The sequence below is a fragment of the Callospermophilus lateralis genome, chromosome 7, assembly GCF_048772815.1.
Source record: "Callospermophilus lateralis isolate mCalLat2 chromosome 7, mCalLat2.hap1, whole genome shotgun sequence".
Lineage (NCBI taxonomy): Eukaryota > Metazoa > Chordata > Mammalia > Rodentia > Sciuridae > Callospermophilus > Callospermophilus lateralis.
Window position 1 is genome coordinate 29,523,982 of NC_135311.1, and position 23,121 is coordinate 29,547,102.

The following is a 23,121-nucleotide window of genomic DNA, read 5'->3' on the forward strand; positions in this document are numbered from 1 at the left end:
ACCAGATTTCAGAACTTCAAACTGGTGTTAAGTTGCCTTGATTAAGGAAAAGATTGCAGACCCAGCCAATGCAGTTCTATTCAAGCTGCCTGGGTCATCTTTTAATAAGGCCTGTACTGTTGGGTGCAGAGCAGGCTGAACTGTGTTGTCTGCAGGGCAGAGTGAACAGATGTTGGCTAGAAGATAGCCCATGCACTCAAATCCCCCTCTATCTGATCCTTTATGACCTGTTTGCATCAAGTCTGAACATTCAACCCCACTCAAGGCTGAACACTTAACCCCCCCCCCCTTGGGCCAACAAGGCAGCTTGTAGACTCAGAGGCTCCATTAGATTTGGGCTATAAAAACTCCCTCCTGCCAGGTCCCCCTCTCTCTTGCTCTCTCTCTCTTTCTCTCTCTCTCTCTCTCTCTCTCTCTCTCTCTCTCTCTCTCTTGCTCTCTTTGTCTTTCTTGTGCATGCTCTCTGTCTTTCTCTTGCTCTTGCTCTCTCCCTCTTCATCTCTCCTCTTCTCTCTCTCTCTCTCTCTCTCTCTCTCTCTCTCTCTCATTATTTCCTTCTTTCTTTTCTCTTTGTCACACTGCTATTATAAAGATCTTTTGGTTGCTCTGAGTGTTGTGGTCACTTTTCTTTCATTGGTGCTGAAACCCGGGAGAGGGTTAAAACCCACTTTTGGATCCCTCTTCCTTTGGAAGTGCCACTCACTGGATGGCCTGAACCCATTTTCTTGATTGCCAGAACTCCATCCAACACCAACCTTCGATTGGTGTGTTTCCCCTTCCTGGAGTCCTAAATCCAATGGTGGTGTCAGGAGGATTTGACAGTTTATTGTGTGGCAAACCTCTTTGCCCACCTGTGGGGAGGAAAGCACCCCACCACAGCCTTTAAGGCTACGGTGGCCCTCAGGGACTCCTTCCTAGGCCAGAATAGACTCCTGGGTTCAAAATTATTCCCTTCCCTTCCCACTGGTAGTTTACCAGCATAGGCTTTGTAGGTTTTCCTCGAAGGACTCTGTAACTTCCAGGGACACATAACAGAGAACTGAACACCACACCCCACCCAGACCTCCACCGTCTTGGTGGCTCTCCTAAAATCTTAGTCCTCACACCTTCAAGACTTGGCCGCCAGAGAGAACCTTACCCTCCCCTTCCTCTCACTTCTCCTGTCTCTCTCTTTCCCCTCTTTCTGGCCCTGGGAGTATCCGGCCTCTCCAGGAAGGGTCCCGAAAAGCCTTGGCCAAGGTTTCCCATGGCTCCAGCTCTGTCTAGGATGAGAGCTTTGACTGTCAGGATTCGGTGACGACCAATCTCTGTAGCTCGAACCTGCCACTAAGGCACTCCTGATTTTTGGCTCTAGTGGGGATGCCCCTTTTGCCAATAAATCAGTTTCCTCCTTCTCTCTTATACTATCTTTGTGTCTCCTCCCCTCTCCCTCATACTACATTTGTGTCTCCTTCCTTTTCCCCTATACTACGTTTGCGTCCTCTTGCCTCCTGCTTATACTACTTTTGCGACATGGGTAATGTGTCTTGTCTGCTGGTCAACTCTCCCCTACAATGCCTCTTGGATAACCTCAAAACCCTCTCCTTGACACCAGACATCAAACCCCCAAAATTGATCAAATATAGCACCCAAGTCTGGCCCACTTTTCCCTTAGACAACCAAAGCAGATGGCCCCCCTTTTGGGTCCCCCCATTCTAAGGGATCTCTACAATTACTGTGAGCATTTGAAAAAATGGGTAAAAAGCTGCTATATCAAAGCTTTCATCTTTCTTGTGCTCTCTGCATCTCTTGCAGACCTCTGCAAATTTTTCTAGCTTGCAAACCAACACCCACTACCACTGACCTCCTCCCGACTCATCCACTACTTTTGACCCTACTGATGAATTTCCACCCCATCACCCAGCTCAAATAGGACCTCACCCTCAACCTTCTGCCCCAGCCCCTCCACTGACTACCCCACCTGAACAACCTGACTTCTCCTCTCCACTCACTAGATCAAAAACCTAAACAACCGCCTTTCCTCAAACCATTGCCTCTTTTCTGAGGTAGCAGGTACTGAAGGAATCCCTTCAACCACTCACTCCTCTCTTCTTCTGTCAGCACCCACACCACGTCCTCTTACCAGCTAACCCAAAGCTCAAACTAGCTGAGGAGAGCCCTTGGACCCTATCAGATATCTGGTGAAAATGGCCTTTAAAGTTGCTTTGTCATCACTGAAAACAGGTTACTAAGAATTGTCCCTTACAGGCTTTTTGGGATTTTCACTCCCATCCTCCCCTCTGCTCTACCTGTTCTACTGCTCAAGTTTTCCTTGCTAGGGAAAATCCTATTATTTTACATTTACATTTACATTATTTTACATCACTCCTTCCTCATTCTCAGATCCACCAAGCTGCTCTCAGCCCCACCTTCCCGTCTTCCCCTCCTTAGCCAGGCCCACAGAAAAGTCTTAACTGACCTTCTCCAGAAATCTTCACTATGGCTGATTTTATGACTTTCAGCAAAAGAATCTCTACAAAAAAGTTTAATGTAGATAAACTTCCTATTTTCCTGTTGCCCTGTTTTACTTGGCCATTTTCTGGAAAAAAATCAGCACTCCAGGTGCTGGACACCCCCTTACTAGTTTTTCAAAAAATATGTAAACAAGGCCTCTGGCCTTGAGCTGGGGCTTCACAGAGAAGGCTACATTTCTAAGATAAGGAAATTACCAACTGGACTCCATGATAACAGCTGGGGGGGAAGAGAAAAGGAAGAAAAAGCTCTCCCCTTCCCAGGTGTGTCCTTGGAAGGGTTAACTTGCCCAGAACACACACACACACACACACACAAACACACAAAAACTGCTTTTTGTGAACTTCTGCAGACTGTGAACTTCTGAGCCCCTTCCCTTACATGTTGGGTACAAAATTCTGAAACAACCTAAACTTGGGGTTCAGGGGATTAATTGATTACAACAGAAGCTGTGCCTTCTGAATCTGGCTGCAACCAAATAAAACTATTTCCCTATCTTCAGTGCTATCTTAGGTGCCTTGCCTTGTCTGTCCCTACTACAGTATAATTCTATACACTTAAACATTGTTCATGTTTTCATGAAATGGTCAACAGATGTGATTAATTGTGTGCTGCAAATAACAAAATATCTCTTATTAAAATGGAATAATTTGCCTAAATTCAGAAATTTACAAGGATTGTTTTAAAGTGTTATTAAAGAAGGAGTTAACAGGAGAGAGAAATTAGAAGGTTCTAAGTATGGATTTAATAGAAGAAAAATATTTTTCTGGATAAGAGAGTCTATTAAGTAAATAAGAGGATTGAAGCAAGTGATGAAGAAAGTCTGTGTATGCTGGCTATATAGGTTTAAGTAAGTGCTAAAGAAGGTCTGTGTATACAACTATGGTTGAACAACCACTGTTATTTTGAAATATTGTAATATGTTATTTCTTTAAAAGCTAAACTTGATTAATATAAAAACATCAATAATAATTGTGGTACTATCACTCTTCTTTGTATATTAAATGTGTTCATATTTTCCAGGTATATGTCATTAAGATAGAAGCTTTAAAAAAATTAAGTCAAGCTAGTGTTCTCCAAAAGGTTGTATGGTTATTTTAGGCTTATAAAAATAACATATTGGAGATTTATTTATATCATTTAATGTTCTAAAACTGAACCTGTTATCAATAAGATTAACATAAAGTTCTATACACTGGGTACAATTTAAATGTAATATACTGTATTACCTAGTATTCATGTGACATCAAGCAACAACATATATAAACTTTATAAAGTAATATTTAAAAACAAAGATCAGTTCGATAGTAGAACACTTTACCTAAGATTTATAAATCTTAGCCTTACCTGAGATAAGGCTATGTTTCCCATCTTACTACATGTCAGAATGATTCCAATGTAGGCCAGACTTTAGCTAAAGCCCAATACTCTTAATTTAGGGTAAAAATGACTTTGCTGGATGTTTATGATCAAGACTTAAAGTTAAATTAAAATGGCCAAGAAAACCAATATTTGGTTCTGGCCCTCTGAGTCAGTCTGAATCCAGGGAACAGGGAACTTCTCTAAAGAGCTTTGCAACTCTGGGCCACATAACCTCCTGGTCAGGGAGATTATTGAGACCACTGGAGAATGAAAAGCCAATCAGTGCACTTACTGTGAATTGGAGGGTCATTGGAGACAGGAGACATCCCTGATGCTTCCAAGGGAAGCCACATGATCAAGCAAGACTTGGACCCATCCTAGCACAAATGGAACTAGCAGAACTAAGAAGCTGCCCTCAAGTTCCCTCATGAGCGACCCCTATGAGAACTCGGCTGACTCTTAACAATAGATAGAAACAAAGTCAATTTTGACCAACTTGATCTTAAACAACTACCAAAACCAGTTAAGCCAAAACACAGTCTTTCCTGGGAGTAATAAAAGACAAGAACAGCTAGAAAAGAGGAGATAGCAAATAAGCCAACAGGCTCCATGGGGAATGTTCATCAAGTATGGCCTTGGCTCCTCCCCCTCACAGGACTCCTATTAGTCCTCTCTATGTTTCTTCTAATAGGACCATGTCTATTAATTGCCTACAGAAGTTCATGCAAGATCAGATACACAAATTCACCAACAAGCTGGTCAATCAACTACTTCTTTAAGACTACCATCTCTGATGCCCAAGATGGAGATCTATGACTCATGACCAACTCCTCTGGCTCCAGAGACTCTGTGCCCATCTAAAACTCTCTCTAACCCATTTTTCCAGTTTTCAAAACCTCTCTTTAACTTCCTAGGAATGAGAACTACTCTCCAGCAGGTCCACTCTGCTTATTCTGTCTGTTCTACAGTATCCCCACAAGGAAGCATCAAACCTAAACTCCCCACACCTCAGATGAGGAGCCACTAGCCAGGCAAAGACTGGTAGATCAACTTCACTCATGTGCCTAGGCACAAAACGTTTTGCTACCTACTTACATTGGTTGATACTTTTTCAGGTTGGATAGAAGCCTTTCCTACATCCAGGGAAATTGCTGACACTGTCACCTCCGTCCTCATCCAGCAGATCATTCCCAGGTTCGAACTTTCCACTTCCATCCAGTCAGACAACAGTCTGGCCTTCACTTCTCAGGTTGTTCAACTAATCTCCAAAGGTCTCAACATCACTTGGAGGCTCCACATCTCCTATCAACCCCAATCCTTGGGTAAGGTTGAGAGGCCTAACGGCATTCTCAAGGATTATCTCACTAAACATGCTATTGAACTCAGACTCTTCTGGCCCAATCTCCTGCCATTGGCCCTCACCTGAATTCAGGTAGCCCCAAGAGCTCCCTCAGGCCTTAGCCCCTTTGAGCTACTCTCTGGGTGCCCTTTCTTAATCAACCAAAGCTTTCCAATCACTCCTCTTCCCCTTGTGTCCTACCTGCCTAATCTCACACTTCTATGCAAACTCCTAAGGGAACACGCAGATGGGTGCCTTCCTGTTCCATTCATTGCCTCAATCCCCACACAACCACCAACTGAATTGGACCCTCTTCAACTGGATGACTCAGTCTTACTTCAGGAACTCCATTTTAAATCGTTGGAAGCTCAATGGATGGGACCCCATACAGTCATACTTACTACCCTAATGGTGGCCAAACTTTTGGGCCACTCCCCTGGTACCATGTCTCCCACCTTAAAAAGGCACTTGTTCCAAATGTCCAGTCCTGAACTTCCACCATGCCCACCAAACTCAAAATTTCTCGCCAACCCTCTTCTTTTACTAATCATTATTCTCTCTCAAGTTTTTATCTCAAACCACAGATACCACTTCTACATCCAAGCGACATGACACCAGGATGACACCACCCACTCTCAGTTTATGGGTCAAGGCAATTGCCCTTCCACTGGCTGCAATCGGTCTGTCACCCTTAACATTGCTGGATTCAACCAAGCCACGTCCAATACTTCCTAGAGTCCCTGCTACAGGAACAGTGGCTGATACCAAGAATCTCCTCCATCCAGGACTGGTTTGATGTCATCAAGGACTTGTGGTCTCAAGGAACTTTTATAGACTTTACCCCTACAACAGTAGTTGTCTGTAGCCACTGAGTGTTATTTCTGGCTGCCCTGGTGTTCTCAAACCTGTCCCCTGAAACATTCCTCCACTTCCTCTTCTAGGTCCAATGCCTCCCACCATTACGCAGGAAGTAGCCAGAGGACTTTATGCCATCCCCCATGTCACTTAGAAAAACAAAAAGGGAGGAATGTTGGGTGCAGAGCAGGCTGAATTGTGTTGTCTGCAGAGCAGGCTGAACAGATATTGGCTACAAGATAGTCTACGCACTCACTCAAACCTCCCTCTATCTGGTTCTTTATCACCTGTTTACATCAAGTCTGAACATTCAACCCCACTCAAGGCTGAACACTTAACCCCCCATTAGGCCAACAAGGCAGCTTGCAGACCCAGAGGCCCCATTAGATTTGGGCTATAAAAACTCCCTCCTTCCAGACCCCCCTCTCTTGCTCTCTCCCTCTTGCTCTCTTTGTCTTTCTTGTGTGCACTCTCTATCTCTCTCTTGCTCTTGCTCTCTTCATCTCTCCTCTTCTCTTCTCTTCTCTTCTCTTCTCTTCTCTTCTCTCTCTCTCTCTCTCTCTCTCTCCTTCTTTCCTTCTTTCTTTTCTCTTTGTTGCACTGCTGCAATAAAGATCTTTTGGTTGCTCCGAGTGTTGTGGTCACTTTTCTTTCATGTACCACAACATGTTTCACCTGGACTCCCAGAGAATTCTTAGGCTTGTGATTCTTCTGACTAAGTGCGTCACAAGAGACACTCCCTTAGGAAGCCATGATCAGGCAGGCAGTTTGGTCTTCCTTGAGGCCATCTGTGCGCACATAGTGTTCAGGCATGTGTATGTACCTGGTTGCTTCTGCACACAATCACCCAGTGACACACTGTGCTCATTGAAGGACAAAAGGGGCTGTACTTTGCACAGTCTTGTTGCAAACTGTGTCAGAGTGAGGGAATTTAGTGTGAAGCACTGGCATTCAACGTCCCTTGAAAATCAAGTCAAATCAGTGCAGAGAGTGATTTTGGTCTTTTAGTCCTCTCCCATTTCTTTAAATTAAAAAAAAAATGCAGAAGCATTTTTTAAGCCACTTGTTTAAAATCTTAATGAAGACAAGTGAACTCATGGGCACAGAAATGACTAGCTGACTCAAGAGTTATTATACAGATGCATAAAACAAGTTCTAAATGCATGCAGAAGTGGCAAATTAGGCAATTCTCATTTTAGAAATAACTGTGTTTGTTGTAAGTTCTTTGTGGCTAATGGCATCCCACTGCAAAGTTTCCTGGTGTCTCAATGACCATGACTTAGTTGTAATATAAGGATCTATCATGATTGATGTTTTCTGTTTTATAAGAATATTGCATGACCAATGTTCCACCCTTTATTTCCTTAGAACACTGAGGCCCTTCAGAGGGTTGCCTGACTCAAAGCCAGACTCATGTGTACCTAGTTGGCAGGAAACCAAGAACTGGGCACAGGTTCAGAATCCAAACAACTACCCTCTTTGGAGGACTAGGACCCTAAGCCAACCAGTGCAGATGTGTGATGTTGGAATCTTTTACCTACTTTAGGACTGCGGCCATTATTGGGTGTTGACTGAGGTGGCCTCATGGGTTCTTCCAGAGCATTTCTGTATACATGATGTGTCTGGATTGGGGTTTGCCAGCTTTTAGCCTGTGCGTGGGCTTTTGACCTTAGTCCTGCCTAATGGTTTAACCTGAAATTTGCTTAGGCCCTTAGTGATAGTGACTTAACTGCTCCTTATTGGTTCTTGCTACTGTCTCTTCTTACTCCCTCTTTCTATCACTATATAACCTTGTCCCTAACACAATAAAGTTGAGATTGCTGCACCTCGATGGTTGACTCAGCTCCCGACTCTGTGTGATTCTTGGCCAGGCTGGGTGGTGGGCTGGGTTGCTACACTCACCCTCTCGCACAGATAAGGGAAGCACCAGCTGGTCTCGAGCATTCCCGAAACTTTGTGGGAGGGTGGTTCTGACAGTGTGAGACCATCTGCAATACTGTAAATGAAAAGCACTTCATCATGTAGCAACCAACTGGGCTGGATTTTATAGCAGTGCCCAATCACTCTGAGTCATGTGGGAAATAACTGTAGTGTTATCAGAGGAGCCAGTATGACCCTGCAGGTGCACTTGGGGAAAGGCCCAGGAGACTTGCATCAGGGTGTAACTCAAGCAAACTTAGGTGAAGGCAAATTATACAAAAAGGTCTTTCATCTATACAGGGGGCAGGGGGGGCATGCAGGGGCTACATTCTCCTTGCTTTGGGCTCATTCCCCAGCCTCTATGAGGCATTTCTTCATGGAACTTGGAAGTCTTGATACTTCCCAAATGTCTGGAACAGCAGGTTTTTCATCATTTCTTGCCTGAGATCTGGCACACTCCTGGGCCTCTGTCTCACCAACAGCAGCCTCTACCCCAGAGACCTGTTATCTGCTGACAGCTGGGAAGGAATGGGAAGAGGCATCACAAATCCTATTTTGTCACAAGCTCTCCTGAACCACGGGATGAGCCTGGTGTCTCAGGAGTGCCCAAAGTGGAGGTGGTAATGGCATTGCAATTCTTCACATTCTGAGGTATTCTAGTGCTGCCAGGAGTCTGCTTGAGTAACCTGAGAAGCTACACCATGATGTCCATGATGTCAGTGATATTTCATGTGCATTTCACTATAGGAAGCAGAGGCAGGAGTAGCTGCATGCTCTCCTGCTCTTCTTGTTGGACTGGTGCTGAGCTGACTGTGGGGCAATTTAAGAACATAGCAAGTAGAAAAACTACATCAGTGTCACTGGGTAGCCCCCACCATTAGAACTGGAGTAACCAGCTATGGAGTTTAAAGCGATGAAAGGCCCATCTGTGTTGTCAATGAGCAACCTCTGCTCACACAGAACCAAGATTCAGGAATCTCGCTTTAAAATCAGCAGCATTAACCATGTTTTGGAATGATTTCTTCTGTCCAATTTGATCATAATTTACTCATGCTCTGAAAAGTATTAAAATGTACTTCAACTTTTCTCTAATTGTTTTTATATATAAACCCCTGAGAAGATACTTATCTACTTGAAATTTGCTTTTAGAGTTAATAAACTTTCTGTATGGAAGCAGAAACCCCAAGCCTATGCCATCTATGCTGTCACATGTCAGGAGAGTTGTAGACCAGGCCACCCTTTCTAAAAGCAGGGTAGGGTGAGGTGCTGAGATGCAGAATCCCAGCACAGGAGCATGAGGTGCATGATGCTCACTCATACTTGGGGACTCAGAGGTCTTGACCTAATAGGGTATAAGGCCCACCATAATGCTTCTTAGGAACCCTATTTTTCTGCTTTTTTTAGACCTCAGGACAGCTGGTGCCAAAAATGAGCAAGGAGTTTAACCAAATTGGGTGAAGAAAATGGGCCAAGAAATAAAAGGAACAGGGGAAGAAAAGAGAAAGTGAGGAGGATTTTAGGGAAGGAACTTGGAAGCTGGAGGGAAGACTGTGGTAGGTCACCACTCATCAGCACCTGTCCCCTGGAAAGATGATGAATGGAGGGCAGACAGTCTGGGACTAGATGCAGCTGTTCAAAGACATAAAAACACAGCAAATAATGTCAGCTGGACTGTCAGGGAGACCAGGGGCTATTTTTCTCCATCTCAGGGATCATAAAATCACATCTCTGTGAATCCCATACCCAGAAAGAGGTCAACTTAACAATGTTGCCTAAGAACTGACTGGCCCACCTGAGCCCCAACACTCCTCAGGGTGACCTAGGGGCTGATCACAAGTCCAGTTGATCCCCCACTTGCCTCCATCACCTTTATCATAGGGACACTACCAATCTGTCAAGTATGGGTAGGAGGATTCCGCTTGAGGATATCTGCCCTTGTACTCCCACAGATCCCTAACTTGAGAGAGGTATGAGTCCAAAGACCAACTGCTGAAAAACATCCAAACTTTGCTCCTTGACATCTTGCACTGCCCACCCCCCCCCCAAGCCTAGGCAGAGTGTCCACCTGCTGTACTGCAGCCCTTTCCAAAGAGACTAAAGAATAAGGGGAATCTCCTCCTCCTTAGTGAGAAGAAAAGGGAAGAGACATTGTCCTTGAAGTGTAAGAACTTTACTACCAAAGATGTTTCCCCACTGCCAGACTGAGAAGTGCTGGGCACCTGATCCAGAAGCCACTTGGACCCCACCTGTGGATATCAAAGAGAAGGACTTCCCAGGTAGCCTGGAAGTGATTTGATTCTGGAGAGAGGAACTGGACAGAGTTTGCACCAGGCTCTGCACCAACTCTTCCTGCACTTGGCTCCTTTGGGATTCACAGTCACATTCTTCTGTCCCTAACCTACATCACAGCTAAGAACTGTCAGAGCTCTCCCAAGCATGTATCATTCTCCTCACTTCTCGATACTCATCGGATAATGACTGCTTTCACCTAACAGGAAAAATGGCAGGCTCAATTTCAAGTCTACTAAAAAAAGCTGTTGGGCTGACCTTGGTTTGCTGATTTAGTGGATTTTCTAAACACACGTATCCTCAGAGCTATTCTGTGGGCCCAGCAGTATTATGGGCTATGCCTCATGCTGGTCAGGCATATTCTGTGCATCTGGACAAGACTAGAACAAACATGAAAAGAAGTCCCAGGTCACACACCTCACAATAACTCAGAAACTGAAGAAATCACCTGCCATACCATTGACAGTCCTCCCATCACTGGAGACTCTGACAATGGGTTGTGGTGAGGTAAAGGGCTGGATGGGACCAGGAATGTGCATTTCTGGTCAGGTAGCAGCAAAGAGCCACGGCTTATCAGGATGGGGCTTCATGCCATTCCCAGTGCCCGTATACCATGGTGCTTAACAGGCAGGATTATTAGACAATCTGCTGGAAGCCAGATGCCAAATTAGCCAGAGAAGAATCTGCCTAACACTGGCTGTTCCAATGACAATTAGGCATTCTTACAAAGTTGGAGCTTCTTGTAGGAACTCAGGATGTGTGTCTAGGAAGAACAGTCTCTAAATCAGTGAGAATTAGAATCTGCAGTTGTCAACACAGGCTGCAGTGTGGTCTCCTGGGAATTCAAACACTGATGTTCAGTTCCCCCAGAGCAACACAGCAACAGTCTCTGCACTAGGAGTAAGGGTGGGAAATGTTGCAAAGCTGCCAGGTGATCCCTAGGGCATCCAGTATTGAGAATTACAAAACAGAGGCCATTTGGCACTGCCTGGCTGGGCTCTCAGCTGATGAGGGAGGGACTTGTGATAAGACTGGTGAAGCTATGGATTCCATAGACATAGTATGAAGATGTCACAATGCCAAGGACACAGTACAACCCCAAAGATAATGGAGGTTATTTGCAGCCCTGTTCTCCAAGGTGATGTGACCAACCTCAACTTCTAAGCCATAGGGGTGTTCCAAATCCAACAAACATTGGTAGTTCTAAAGGTGGGTCCAGGATTTTGAGGCATTCATCCTGGTGCCTTTCTGGGATTTAGGAGAAATGTGCTAAAATCTGATTTTGCAACATGGTATTTTTATCTCAGCAGTCTCTCCATCAGCCTGGGTGCAGCCTTATGATCTATTAAGTTGGGAAGGGATAGTGTGAAATCTTTGATAATCTCTACACCCAGAAGTGCCAATAGGCAGCAGCAAGGAGAACCAAGTGCCAGCCCCTGCCTGCATCATGAGACAGACAGGTACAAGTCAGCATGAATCCAGGGTTATTGTGAAGAGCTTTCAAACAGTGTACAATAGTTTTAATTCATGTCACCAGTATTTAAATTAACATTTAAATAAAGTGCATATGTGACAGATACTTTAAAATCCATTAAAAATTTCTCAGTGCTTTGGAGATAAACACATAGAAAGAAAACTCCGCTGAGAGCTCAGGACCCAAGCAAATCACATCTGTGTCCTGCCAAAGACCTCACATCCTGGAAATTTTATAAAGCTGGCATGAGGATGAACTAAACATCAGCGACAATTATCAAAGGAAAACTATAGGTAAATTCCACTTGAGCCTGGAAGAGACGGCTGTCCTGAAAGTGCCAAATACTTTTTGAAATTTGCTAAAACATCTAACTTTATACTCAACTCTAACCACCTGTTTCTAAAAATCATCCTCCTGCCAACTTCAGCAACTTCATCACTCTGGTTTTCTCATCCTTTTTGCATCATTTTTACCTTTTAATAATATACAGATTTGACTTACCTAAGGGCATATGACTTAATTTTCTATTTCTACTAATCACTTTTAAAACTTACTCCGTTTATTAAAACTCAATTTTTTTTCTTATAACTAGTTAAAGATTTACTAGGTGGTGTATCCAAAGTCTCTGTTTAAAGTGAATCTATCAATAAATTGAAGTTTATTTATGTATTATTTCATAAATTTTGACAATTATTTTTATTATTACTGTATGGCCAAGAGAGATTTAAAATTAGATACACTGAAATCTGAATTGTTTCACTTGATCATTTTGCTGTAAAAGTCAAAGCTTCCATCAAATAAAAACAAATGTACACATCAATTAATCAAATTAATAGGAAAATGTAGTGCAAATTTGCACCCACAGTTAGATGGAAAATGTAAAAGCCAAAACCAATGGTAAAAAGTCGAAGAACCCATGAGTTCTGTGTGTATTCATACAGCCACCACAAATATTTTAATCCAAGGGTCTTGGGGCACATGTATTTAAACTTCTTTTTTTTTTAATTAATTTTTATTGTAGGTTGTTCTTTAAATACAAAGAGCCACATCACCTGTAAAATGGTGCAAACTGGTGAATAATGAATAAAAATACAAAATAATGCAAAAATACTGCCTTTTGATGAATTGGTTTTTTAAAATTTCTTAATTGAGGTTCTATAAATGGTGACATTTAGGTAAATTGTCCTTTAGGTGAATTGATTGCTAGGAGAATGGTGTTAGACAAATCAGTTTGTGTTGTTCCCAGTTAGAAACAGCTTCATCACCTCCTAGATTCTGGGAAGAAGTCTGTTAGGAGAGGCTGTGCAGGACTGGCAGAGCACACTGTATGAGCCCTGTGCATCCTTCTGTGCATCCATCCTGGGGCCCCCTCCCTGTGTTTCTCCCCTCCCCTGCATGTCTCAACTTCTTGCATGACCCCACCCACCTCCTAGCTGAGGCTCTGCACCAAGTCCACAGCTGCTAGCCTGAAACAGGTCCTCTGCTCAATAAAACCCCTCATGTCCTTTTCCTCCAGCATGGTCCCTCCCCTTTTCTTCTGTGCTTCTGCCTGGTGCTTCCTCCCTGCCCCTTCTGCCTTCCTTGTTTCTTTCTTGGACTCTTGTCCTGCCACTTGGGGATCTGCAGGTGGGTGCTGTTTTGGTGTTGCCCTTGAAGACATTCTGGTCCCTCTGGAAGATGGGTGCCTGCACCTTGCTGATGTGGATGCTGAGGACCACAATACCTGTCCACTCACTTCTCTGATGCAGGAGCTTGTGGGACAGGAGGCTGGCCTTCCACCTGGAAGAGGCTGACCCCTGGGCCCCTGGAAGGTAAAGAGATGGGGTGCTGACTCTTGGAACCTCCTCTCTGGAGGCTCTCATGGCCTCAGAAGTCTGCTATTGTTGTTCAGTGCCTTCCTCCTCATCCCTCTCTTGGGCAAGGGTGTCCTGGTTCCTCCCTAGCTGCTAGGATTTCCTTACTGCCTGCTGCCTTTTTCCCACACAGGAAAGGTCCTCAGGGCACACAGTTTGGCAGATGATGGCCACAATTGGACTGTAAAAGCTGATGCTCATCCTGATCATATGGTCTAGGATGCTCCCATCCTCCAGGCCCCAGTTGGAGTGCTAGGTCAGCATGGACCACACAAACTCAGTGAGTCTCTGAAGCATTTTTGGGAGGTTGTAGGCTTCAGAACTTCCTCAGAGGCCAGCAGCAGCTCTAGCCTGTACTTTTCCCCAAAATGTTCGGGAGGGAGTTGCGCACAGCCTCCACCCAGCCTATGTAAGCGGCTCACTTCTGGGGGGATATTTCATGATGGGTCTCCCTTCCATGTATATCTGCCCCTGCATCAGGACTCTGGCACACTCCATTTAGCCCTGCATGGTGGCTTTCATCATGGCAGTGAAGCTGAACACGTTCCTTCTTTCAAGATCCAGACCAGAGAAATACTTCAATAGGTAGTTGGTGATGGTGGGATGTCCTGCAGGCACAGCTGTTATTAGGGCCATGTTCTCCTCGTTGCCTTGCCAGTTGATGACTTATGGGAACACTCTGCTAAGGTCACCACAGTGTCCACAAAGCAGACAACAAAAAGGCCCATCAAGCACTGCAGTTGGTCCCCTGCACCTGCTCATCTCAAGAACCCCACTCTACCAGTGCTTGAAGGAGCCCTAAATCCTTGGCACAGCCAGTGCACAGGAAGGTGTCCTCCTCCAGGACATTCTCCAGCGTGCTGTCCATGCTCACCATACTGTATTTCTCATCACTTTCAGAAAGATAGAAGGAATCATCAAAGTGATTCTGCGGGTGTCTGCCAGAGTATTCTTTTCTTCACATTTTAGCTTGTCTGAAATTGGGATGTATCTCATTACCACCAACCAGTTGATAGTCACAGAATTATCCCAGATTGTGCACATGTGAATTACAGCTTATAGTGGTATCCCCTTGACTGACCTGCATATCATTAATATCAAAAATGCCAGGTTTGATTGGCATTGTAAAATGGCTTCAAAAATATTACCCTATGACTCAAGTTTATCATATATACAGAAAAGCATGGGAACAGAGCAGCAGGGTAGAAATTTTGATATTAGTGAAACAAATACTCAGTGTTAGCAGAACTGATCACCATTTCATATTTTCCTGAGTAGCACTCACAAAATATTTTGAGAGCTAACATGGGAAGATTAGCACAAATAGATGAAGTTGAGCTACATTTTGTCAGTGAGGCCTTGCAAAAGGTTGTCTCATGCCAATCAATGAAGTTGAAGGCAAAGAAAATCACTGTTCAGAGGAGAAATAACTGAATGCTTGTCTTGATCTAATCAGTGAATTAGTTGAGTGGTAAACTCAAGGCAGGTGGGGTGTGGCTGGAGGAAGTTTTTCACTGGAGGCATGTCTATGAGGTATACATTTTGAATCTGGAGAAAAGAGTTTCTCTCTTTCTCTGCTTTCTGATCATCGTGTAAGTTGCCTCCCTATGCCACACTCTTTATACATTCATATTAAATTTATGTCTAATTACACATGAATATTCATATTATTACATATGCTTTATATTAATGTAGTTTTATGTATAGAACTAAATTTAGGAATACTGTAGGTTTAGACATAGGGCTAGGGAATGAATATATATATATATATATATATATATATATATATATATATATATATATAAAGCATGAATATTCATAAGAATGTACACGTGAAAATATGTATGAAACTATATATGTTTTGAAAAAGGCAAGGGTTTAATTTGAATCATAATACACATTTTTAATTTGCAAATGCAGAGATAAATTATATAAAATATATTGATATATATGCAAATATACCATTGAAAATGTATTACTACAAACACATTCATGTAAAATTAACTACAGAGATATTTTGAGAGTTAATATTAAATTATAGCTTGGGTTAAAGTTAGAGAATGAATATGTAAATCAAAAACAAAAATATAATTACAAATGAAAATATATGTAAGTGTACATTTTTCAAATGGAGAAGGGTTTAATAGGAGACATAAATACACATTTTTAAAAAATTATAAACACAGATAAATGTATATTAATATGTAATAATACTTATAAAATGGACGTGTATAATTAACAAAAATATTCATATTATTATATATGATGCTATATTAATATTTTTAGGTATATTGTTAAATTTAGGATTACTATTGTTTTTAGGGTTAGGGTTAGGAATTTATATATATATATATATATATATATATATATATATATATATATATATATTGAAAATCATGAATATTCATAAGAAAGTACTTGAGTATATTTGTATGGTAATATATATCCCTATATATGGTTTTGTTTTTTTGGGAGGTGTTTCCAGGGATTGAACTCAGGGCCACTCTTGACCACTGAGCCACATCCCTAGCGCTATGTCAATTTTTATTTAGAGAGTCTTACTGAGTTGCTTATTGCCTTGTTTTCCTGAGGCTGGTTTTGAACTTCAGATCATCCTGAGACTCCAGAGCCACTGGGATTACAGGTTTGTGTCACTATGCCCCTGGTATATGTTTTGAAATAGGAAAGTGAGTCTTATAAATACACATTTTAATATTGCAATTGTAGAGATAAATTTTATATATGCATAACCGATAACATATATGTAAATATACCATTTGTAATTGAATATCTAAGTTGAAATATACATACACATTCGTATTACTGCACATATATTTATGTAAATAGGTTTACGTATAAGGGTGTTGTGAGAGTTAGCATTAAATCATGGCTTGGGTTAGGGTTGATGTTTGGGAATGAATAAGTTTTTCAGAAAACATAAATATTAATGAGCATATACTTGTGAAAATACCTATGAAAATATATATAAACACATATGCTTTAAAACAGTGAAAGGTTTAATGTGAGTTGTATGAATATACATTTCTTATTTTGCAAATTCAGAAATATAAAATATATATTAATACAAAAATATGCAAATATGCCATTGATAATTGAATATATGTATCAAAATACACAAAAACATTTATGTAAGTACATAAGCTTTTATGCAAAATTAGATTTACTTAAAGGGGTATGCATAGGATTAGTAGTAAATTATGGCAAGAGTTAGCAATATGGCTATGGAATGAATCTGTATATCAAAAAACATGAATATTTCTAAGAATGTACATGTGAAAATATATAAAAATATTTTTTTGAAATAGAAAAGAGTTTAATGTGAGATGTATGCATACACATTTTTAAATTTGTGAATGCACAAATAAATATGCATATATAATATATATGCAAATATATTTTTGATAATTGAATATATATGTCTCATTACACATGCATATTCACAATTTTATGTATGTTCTATATTAATGTAGAAATTCAGGTATAAGGTTATATTTAGGTTTAGTGTTAAATTTTGTGTAGGGTAATAATTAGGGTTAGTAAAAGAAATGCATATGGAAAACCAAGAATACTCATTAGAATAACTGATGAATATACGTATGAAAATATAAATAAATATATATGTTTTGAACTAGGGAATGTTTTATTTTTTATTTATTATTTTAAAAAATTTAGTTGTTGATAGACCTTTATTTTATTTATTTATATGCAGTGATGAGAATCAAACCTAGTGACTCATACATGCCAGTAAATTGCACTACCACTGAGTCCCAGCCCCAGCCCTGAACTAAGAAAGGTTTTAACATGACACATATGAATACAGATTTTTAAAACTAGAATTGCACAGATTTATTATATATGTGAATATATACTTATACATATTCTAATATAACATTGATACTTGTATACATAATTATTTACAAATGAATATTAAAATTATTATATATGCATTTATTTAAAGGTAGGTTTAACTATATAAGTAAATATAGGGTTATTATCACTTTCAAATTTTGGTTTACATTTACGTTTATCTTTAAGGAATAAATATACTTGTTGGAAATATGAATACACCTAAGAATTTGCATGGTAACATTTGCATAAAAATTAACATAAGTATATGTTTTGAAATAGGGAAGGGTTAATATGAGCTATAAATACAAATTTTTAATATGCAAATGCAAAGATAAATTGTATATATGTATATATAATAACACTTCTGCAAATATAAGTGATAAATGTGTATATAAATATAAATACATATGAGTATTCATATAAGTATATATGCTTTTATCTGAATGTAGGGTAGTTATAGGGGTAAAATTATGGTTAGTACTAAATTTTGTATATACTTAGGGTTAGCAAATAAATAATTATATTGAAATATATGAATATTTTAAGAATGTACATGTGCAATTTTGATGTTTTGAAATTCTGAAGAGTTCAATATGAGATTTAGGAAGACACATTTTTAATTTGTGAAAGCAGATATATGTATATATATGTATATAAATTGTATATATGCAAATATACCAATGATATTTGAATGCAAGTCAAATTACACATAAATATTAGGCAATGAATAGGTATATATTGAAAAACATGAGTAATTATAAGAATATACACATAAAAATGTGCATTAAAATACATAGAAATATATGTGTTTTGAGATAGGAAAAAGTGTGAGATGTATAAATACGCATTTATTAATTTCCTAATGTACAGATAAATTATATGTGAACATATATAAATACTTATGTATACAATTATCAACTGGATATTTGAATATGTATGTAAGAATATTCATATTACTATATATGCTTTTGTATTAATGTTCAATTAGGAATGAGGTAAATTTAGGATTAGTATTAAATATTGTGTAGTGTAAAGGTTAAAGTTAGGGTATGAATATATGTAAAAAACCATGAGTATTCAAAGAATATCCATGTGAAAATACATATAAAGCATATATGAAAAATGAACACGGACCTAGTAAAAAAGAACATTATATGGAGAAATGTTGACAATAACTAAATGAAATCCACTGCCATATATATAGTTGGAAACATATATGTTTAATATATAATAATAGAAAATAGAAAAAGTACAAGGGAAAAAAGTTGATCTCAGGTATTTTGAAATAGTGAAGGCAAGATACCAAATGCAGTCATAAAGCAAGACTCAAAATTTCCTCAAGGATTTATTGAGAATAGATGATTTGAACATAGAATTAAATTATGAATCAGCAATAAAAAATAAGTCAAAGATCATCAGAAGTTTCAATTAAAGCAAAGACTTTTTATAAAATATATATATGGGGTAAAGAAAAACATTACAAGGAAAATTGGAAATGATTTTGAGCTGACAGATAACAAGGATCCAACAAATCAAAGCAATAGGAGGCAGATGAAGCAGTTCATAATTCCACCTGCTTACATTAGAAAAAGACACAGGGATAAAATCAGTGTTGACTCTGATTATGAAACTTGAGAAGCACTAATAATAATTTATTTCTAATAATAATTAAGAATTTGCTTAGAGTAGATATGTACATGGAGTCCAGGGCCAGTGGATGTAGCATATACCAATGTGCGATCACAAAGAGTGCAGCACCATAGCAGGCAAATGTACAAGTGGCCAGGAGCTGAATGGTGTCTTGAAGATGTGCACAGGTCAGCTGAAGATCTTGACTTTGTTGTCACTGAGAGGCAGGATGGGGTGGGAAGAGAAAGGAAGGGAAAGGACTATTTCTTATTTATTTGTGCTCCTGGATCCTGGGCACATTGACCATAACCATAGAACTATTTTTTTGGTCTTTGGAGCATTTTTCTTCTAGGCCTACTCTCTGTGACAGAGGCCACATTACATAAGGTGCTCCTGGAAACTCTGGCACAATTCAGATTTTTCTTCAGTGAATTATCTGGCAAGATCATGGGGGAAAGCAATTACTTAGGCATAGACCTGAAATGAATCCTTTGTTCTTGGAAGCACCATCTCCTCTCCTTCGCATATGTTGCAGTTCTTAATTTTAGGCAGATTACTGGAAGTATACTAATATAGTCTTGCAAAATTAAATTCCTGTGAGGAGACTCTCTTCAAAGGCCCTCTTTTGGATTAAATGGGGACTCCACTGTTCAGTTCTCCTTGACTTCTAGAAGTGCAGGGGAGGTGGAGGTGGGACAGAGTCCTTGCCTCCTGCCAGCTCCTGTGAAGAGCATCTGGGAGCCATGTTGAAGCCTGACCTGGACTAACACCATTTAAGGAGCCATTCCAGATGGAGCAATGGTTTTGGAGAAAGAAGGATGTACTTCTTTGGGAACGGCTGGGAGAGCAGGGAAGGAAAAAGTTACTTCATTTGCAGTGTTGTTGAACAGTGTTGTCATTGAGTGCCAGATTAGAGGTCCTTTCAAACTTGGCTAGAAAGGAGGGCATTTTTAAAGCACTTGGAGAGGCTATGTGGCAACAAACATCTCTGTTCACCCATGAATGACTTCAAGCCTCTATGTCACCATCAGGTCAGAATACTCTTTCTCACCCAGCAAAACAGACAGGCCCAGGTTCACCACATATGCTTCCATGAATGGTCAACCTGTGTTGGCATGGTTCATCCTGTCTGCCTGTCTCAAAGCCCCACGATTGGGTGAGGCTTACTGTTTTCAGAAAAGCCACTGGTGCCCTTGCATGGGTGCCCTGCTTCCCTGGGAGCTGCATGGCTGAACAGTGGGTTGAAAGAAAAGCAAAAAGGAACTGGGGTTTCTGGGCAGTGGACCCATGTACAGGCAGCACTCTTGGACATTCCCACTTTTTCCTTGATTCCTGGAAATCTTAAATGCATCTTCCCTTCTTTTCAATTGTTTATCTCAGGTATTTTGTCACTGTGTTGGAAAGTGATCTAATACAGAACTAAATGATGAGTCAACAAAGTGAACCATGTGGAAAATCACCAAAATTTTTGAAATGAAGCGAAGCATTTTAGTAAAATATACATATGGGGTAAAGATAAAGCTTACAAGGAAATTTGAAAATAATTTTGAGCAGAAGATAACTGACATTCAACTAATCAACAGCAATAGGATGCATCTTAAGAAGTTCTTAAAGTACTGCTTCTACTTCAACTTGCTTACATTAGAAAAAGATACATGGATGGATAAAATCAATGTTGATTCTGATCATCCACCTTGAGTAGTTGCAAAAACAAAATAAAGCAAAACAAAAAACCAACCAACCAACCAACAAACAAACAAACAAAAAACAAGAAGGAAGAAATTAGAACAAAGTGGATGGAAAAAAGATAATAAGGGTAGGCCCTTAGGTAAAATAAAGACAGGAGAAAATGATGACACCATAAAGAAAAACAAGAACACAGAAAAGAATTTCTCAAAAAGTTCACTAAACTTTATGAGGACAAGGCCAAGTAAGACGGAAAAGCACAATGAGCAATACCAAATACAAAAGTTATCTGAACTGATCCTATGATGTTACAATAACTTAGTACTATGAATACTCTTGTAATGATGTATGATATGAAAAACAATTATCTCAGTGACCAACATAGATGACAAGCATCTTGCCAAACCAATTATCAAACTTCCTCCCAGAAAAAGTGGATGCAGTGCCCAGAGCTCTGGCGGGTGCTAGGGGAAGAGCAGCAATGAGCAGGCTGCAGCCCAATGTGTAGGAGCAGCAAAACACATTTGAGGCAACAAAAGGAAGGAGCCAGCACTACTCTCCCTTCAACACACACACTCCGCTGCCACCCCCTAGTGAGTGCAAGGTCATGCAAGGCACCTGAGGCTGCTAGGACTGCTATGTAACCTGAACATGCAGGAGGAAGGTGACCCAATAGGGGTCTGGCCGCCCAAGCCTCTGGGGGCCAAGTTGGTTGTCACTTCTGAAGGCTCCTTCTCTTAATCCTGGTTCGCCCATTCCTGTTGCCTGGTTGGCCTGGGTGACTATCAATCGCCCCAGTTCCTACACTCCATGGTGACGATTGATTAACTGGGAGAGATGGACGGCAATGTGCTCAAAAGGCTGATGAAGCTAAGTGAGAACCACCAAGGCAGAGGTTAGGAGCTGGTGGTTGCGATGGGTTGAGGGGCGGGGTGGATGGTGCAGTGCCTGGCGGCAGCTGGGCTGACAGCAGGGGCAGCCCCCAACCCTGGGGCTGGGGAGCACCAGCAAATGCTTGCTGCTCGATTTTTTGCACACCTTTCCTATCAGAGGTTCGGTCCACCTCCTTTGATACAACACCCAGGACAATAGGAGGAACAAAGGCTTCAGGAGTCTGGAGTCCATCCGGCACGCCCAAGAGGAAGTGCGCCCTCTTGTGCTCTATCCTCTACTTGGCTGTCATCCTCTACTTTGAGTGGAGCTCCCCTGCCAAGGGCTCAGGGAGGACTGTACCATGACCCTAGTAGTGCAGACACTCCATCCTAAGCCCCAGTGAGCAGACGTCTGCTTGCTCAAAAGTGGCTATGAGAAGTTTTCCTCTGCTTACCCAGAATTCTGTTCCAAAACCAACTCCCACCAGTGCCACTGAGTTCTGTCACCTGGGCTGCAGCTCCAGTGGAACTGCTCTGTGCATCCAGGCGGAGGGGTCCCTTGGAGATTATTCAGTTCCTCTACTTCCACGGTGCCTACCACGCTGCCTGGATAGACATGCTGAATACCTTAGGGATCACAGTCCTGTTGAATGTCTCCTCCGAATGCCCAAACCACATGCAAGGATGCTACCAGTACAAAGGCATCTGGTGGAAGACAACCACAAGTCCGACATGGGCTCCTGGTTCATGGAAGCCATGGAGTAGGACTGTGAGGTGAAGGACTACCGTGGTCCAGGGATGGTGCACTGTTAAAAGGGCATCGTGTGCTCTGCTACCATCTGCTTGGCTTAGCAGGAATGAGGAGTGAGCAGCTGAGGCTGGAGAAGGCCTTGATCTGCATGGAGCAGCTGTTCCAGGTGCTGGCCACATCCTGCCCCTCCAGGCTGCCAGCCAGCCCTTCAGGCCCCTTAGGGGAGCTGCAAGCCCATCTCCACCCTTACCTCACAATTTGTCTTCAGCTTCCCTATCTCCCTGGGTGTACACTCGGCCCTCAGCCGACTGCTGGACCTTCTCAGCCTCAGCTCTACCTCTCCCAGCACTCGGAGCCACTCACCTAACCCCTAAAACCAAGGTTGCTGCCAGCAAGGGATGCAAGATCCTCATGGGGACTGAACAGTATATAAATTTGTTTCAAAAGTACATAATGAATCTAATGTCTACTATGGCAGATGTCTTTTTCTCCATTTATCATGCCTTCTACTGCTGCATAGACAAGTGCAGTTTCCCAGTCTCATCTGAAGTAAGAGTTCCAATTGAAACTGATTCTTCAATGAGATGAATTCATGTGAGACAAACCTACATGCTCATATGGGCAATTCAGGGTAGGAGTGGCATGTAGGTAATTTGTGTTCTTTTAAGACAGTGAGTGTCCAGTGGAACTGCTCTGTGCATCCAGGAGGT

General features: G+C 41.3%; 1 pseudogene; it reads left to right on the forward strand.

Moving 5' to 3' along the window:
* Window positions 1-1,512: 1,512 nt before the first annotated feature.
* Window positions 1,513-22,785, forward strand: LOC143404145 (dual specificity protein phosphatase 4-like; annotated as a pseudogene).
* The last annotated feature ends 336 nt before the right edge of the window (window positions 22,786-23,121 follow it).